The sequence below is a fragment of the Capsicum annuum genome, chromosome 5, assembly GCF_002878395.1.
Source record: "Capsicum annuum cultivar UCD-10X-F1 chromosome 5, UCD10Xv1.1, whole genome shotgun sequence".
In the NCBI taxonomy this organism is placed as follows: Eukaryota; Viridiplantae; Streptophyta; class Magnoliopsida; order Solanales; family Solanaceae; genus Capsicum; species Capsicum annuum.
The window spans coordinates 169,730,084-169,734,848 of NC_061115.1; the positions used below are offsets into that span (position 1 = coordinate 169,730,084).

General features: G+C 32.0%; 1 long non-coding RNA gene across 1 annotated transcript; it reads left to right on the forward strand.

Annotated features, from left to right (window-relative positions):
- The first annotated feature begins 857 nt into the window (after positions 1-857).
- Positions 858-2,779, forward strand: LOC107872407. The gene is made up of 2 exons (XR_007056036.1): positions 858-1,229; positions 1,578-2,779. It is a non-coding gene; the product is annotated as an uncharacterized LOC107872407 (long non-coding RNA).
- Positions 2,780-4,765: the final 1,986 nt, after the last annotated feature.

The window sequence follows — 4,765 nt, forward strand, 5'->3', positions numbered from 1 at the left end:
TTCAACATTATCCTTCGTTTTACTCCTCCGTCCATTAATAGTTTTCTATTATTGATTTGACACACAAATTAAGAAATAGTAAGGACCTGCTAGGGCATGAATTTCCAAGTAATTTTTGAAAAAAAATTGACAAATAGTGTTTGACTTTACATTGTCATTTCTTGGCATATATCTTTGGCAAATAATTCAAATTTCTAAATACTATAATTTCTAAATATTTTTTTAATATTTTCACTCCAACAACTAAAAATATTATCTCAATAATTATAGCAATTATCTCAACAATTATTAAAATTATTCAATAACTTTGCAAAGTGATTAGATAATTGTGCAAAGTTGTTGGATAATTTTGATAATTGTTGGGACAACTAATATAGTTGTTGAATAACTGTCTCAGTTGTATCTTTTTTAAATAAATAAATAAATAATAATAATAATAATAATAATAATAGTAATAATAATAATAATCTCTCTCTATATATAGAGGAGGATTAGAGACATGATGATGTGGTATGTCTAAAAATCCACCATTCGTATTTATCTAATTTCTGGATTTCTTGAGCTTTTTCTCCATTTTAATTTTTTTCTTTTAATTTTTTTTCGTTTGTTTTCTTTAATTAATAAACCCATTATTGCCATTTATTATTACCACTAACACAACACCAGAAAAACCCATTATTGCCATTTATTATTACCACTAACACAACACCAGAAACAGTAACTCTTGCCGTTTCAAAAAAACCTTCGGTTTTCCCTTCTTTCCTCTTCAACCACCGTTAACCCGAAAAACTATAGTTCACAACTGGTACGTCCTTTTATTGCTTGGTATAAGCTGGAAGCTCCATATTAGTTCATACATCTGTTGTCTATTTTTATTTCCTTTATTCTTAGTATCTTGAAACTTAACGGACATTAGCATTAAGGTGATTCAAAAAGTGAGAAATTAGGTGTTACCAAATTGGTTGGAAACTTTTCGTAAAACCATTTGATGGACTAACCTTGTGTTTGTATTATATCTGGCAGGCTCATCGTTAGCAACCAGGACAACTGGTATTTGGACCATATAGATAAGCCATGGCATGATTTCTATTCAAATGAGCCACTAACTAATATTACATATTTTGATCAACAACGGCTGGTTATTGATGGTGAAGTATGTATGTGGGGTGAGCATATTGATGGATCAAACATCGAAACAACCATATGGCCTCGTGCAGCAGCAGTTGCAGGTACTCCTTCTCTCTTATTGAATTGTCTTCCTGAAATCTTGCTCCCATTAGGCCATAGATTTTGAAGTTGAAACTTGAAAATTTGAGTTTTCGAAGTTGATAATTTTGGAACGAGAAGTTGTGTTTGGACATACATTTTACTTGAACCATTTTTTCAAACATTGTTAAGTAGCACATATGCTAGATTATTTCGTGCTGATATCAGATGACTTCTGTGTCTACTCCTGTTCCTTGCTACTTCTACTATAAGTAATGACATGTCTCCGTATATGGTTCCAGAATAGGATGCCCTTTGAACATGTTAAATCCAATAGTCTTTCTCTTCGTAACATCACTTCTTTGTTATAGCTGGAGTACTTTCTGCACTAAAGAGAGGCTATGGACCGCTTGTGACAACATTGCCAAGAATCCAAAAGCTACTCGCAAGCTGGCGTATTTCAGGTGCTTATTGAATCAAAGAGGAGTGGCGTCTGGTCCATTAACCGGAGGTGGGCGAGCTGCACCAGAAGAACCAGGTTCTTTCTCTGAGCAATAGTTACCTAAAGAACTAGGTTCTTTTTCGTCTCATTCTTTAATCAATCCCTAGAATAAATTAAAATTCATATATATGGTGCTTCTGAGTATTAGGAGGTGGTTATGCATCAGAAGTAGTCGATATACATTGTAAGGCAACACTCTGTTGCTATTCTTTCAAATGAATATATATGGAAGTTATATCAGTCTTATTATAAGTTCATTGGCAGTCAATTGTTGTCTCACAACAAACCTTATTACATGTTTTCGTCAAGGCAAATTATGACACTATACACAATGTTGTCAAAGGCGCGTTTAAGCCCAGAAGTGAGTCTCAAAATGTGTTGAGTGCTTCGTCTCGCTTAATGTGTGTTTTAGTCTGTCATCAAGGCTCCAAGACATTCTTTACTTGCCGACGAGTCTGTTCCACACTCATAATTTTTTTTTTAAATTCTTTATTCATGTGTTTGTCATTCATCCTTATAATTATTAGTCTTGGACTAAACACATATATTTGCATGTATTCCTTCTCCTTTTGCACCTTTTTTCTATAAAGCCCGCGCTTAACTTGCACTTCGCGTTTCTAATCCTAACGGATCTTAGAGTTCTTTTGCGCTTTTTGCTTTTGATAACACTAACTGTACATGAGCCTAGGCCTTTTCAGATTGGAAGAAGTATAGGAAAAGTAAATGTAAACATGGTTTCAATCAGATTTCAAGCTACAAGATTAGTCAAAGCAGTGCAAAAGTCTTGAACACAGAAACCTTGACTATTATAATCTTGAAAGAGGTATTTCGTTATGGTTATGAAAGCATTTGATAGAAAATACAAAAATACCATCTCATGAATTCATCCTATTTCATTAGATTCAGGATGTGATATGGCTCTAGAGGATGAAACGGATATGGACAGCATCAATAAGATTTCATTCTTGAACAAAAATCCTTTTTTCTTACTTATCTTGTCTATTCCATGATCGAAACAAGAGAAGATACACATTATACTGTCAATCATAAGGGATTAGCCTTTTCTGTTTATTCTTAAATGAGACTAAGGATGAATCGAAAAGCAAATCGATTCATGCATGCACTTTAAAATCAATGCAAGAATTTTATTATGCCAGAATGTCACAAGATAAATAGAGTTAAAACAAGTCTGTAATCTCAAAATTTTGTACATAAGACAACCATTTTACCAGGCAAAATTTCAGCTAGAATTATAAAGAATTTTCGTGCATTTATGGTTTCCATGGTGGAGGTGGTGGTGAACTCATTGGATATAAAGGTGAAACTCCTGAGAAAATTGCATTTTTGTCAACACCAAAACCACCACTACCAGTTAAAGAAACCAGTGCAGCAACAAGTCTTGTATTTCCTGCAAGTGTTGGCTCTGTATAGTTGATGTTCGTGCGCGAATCTTTGAACTTGTCAAATTTATGAGGTCCTCCTGCCATGGATTGGGATTTTTGGTGTCTCTCCATCTCCAACCTCCAGTGCATGAGTACTTTGTTTTACCAATAGGTATTGATGCACCTCTATGATGAACATGTCTTGGGAATTTGTTTCCATATCCCACTATGTAGCTCATCTTCATGGGATTGTCACCTAAAATATAATACACCTATTTTCCAATGCACCAAAGGACACAATGTTAGGACATGTTGGAAACTCTTAATGGAAATGTTAAATCATTATTTCCTTCATTTCGATTTGTTTGTTTAATTTTGACTTGACAGAGTTTAAGAAAGTAAAGAAAACTTTTGAATTTTGTAGTCTTAAACATTCCATGTGAAAAAAGGAAAATGACATTCTTTTTAAAACAACGTAAAAAAGAAAGTAAGACATATAAATTAAAATCGGGGGCATATTAATTTTAGAGTGTATTTGGTAATGATGGAATTCTGAAAGAACAATAGATATTAGATACTAATAATAACATAGCAAATCAGTGATTATTTTGATGAAACATTTGAGTACAAAATATTTGAAATCAGTGATTATTTTGATGAAACATTTGAGTACAAAATATTTGAGATTTTTTTTATTGTTTTCTTATTTTCAAATTAAAGAATTTAGCAATATTCTACTTTATTTATTGAGTATCATTAATAATTATTGTAGTTAAGTTTAGGCTTCTCCCCATTATCAGTTTTTTTTTTTTGGGGGGGAGGGGGGGCATTTATTTATTTTAAATTGTGTATAATAAGAAATAATTGCTCCTTTTAATTAGCAAGTCCAAAAACTTCTTCAGTTTTTATCTTTTGAGATACATATAAGTTATACAATAGACATGAAAATATTATGTCTTCTATTATATAATCATGAAATAAAATATAGGATAAATTTCTACGGATATTGTAAATGTCCACAATACATAAAAAACAGTTTAAGAAGATTTCGAGTGTTTGAAAGTGAATCTATTATAAGAAAATGGTAAGTTTCTCAACTTTTATTCTACAAGTTTGTTTAATGTTCTTAAGATTATACACCGGACATGATGGTTTTTTATTTTATAATATTATTTTAAACTTTTTACTTTTGAAATGAGAAATGAGAGATGGAAATGAATTAGTCTTTGAATAGTGGCAACGATTATGATATATTCTTGAATAACAACAAATTGTGGATATTGTGGATCACTATCGTTTTTGTTATTGTCAAAAGATATTATTCTTTTAATAGTGTTTGTTCTTATGATTTTTAAAAAGGACAGCTATGGAGAGGATCCGACAAAGAATCAAATCACAAATCTATTATACGTAATACGATAAGAAATTTTTTATTTAAAAGTAATGTACGTATTTCATAATATAGTCCTATAAATAGCGGTATTATAAGACAACTTTGTGAAAATAATCACATTAGCTTTTGAAGTTGTTACGTTTCTGGTGCTTATTGTATTCTATCTATCTGTCCGTCCGTCCGTCGCCACCTAACGTATTAAGGTGCGTTAGGGCACCGGTCTAGGCTACTACGAACCTATTTTGTCATTTTGTCTTAGTTCACCAGAGTTTAGGTAAAGGT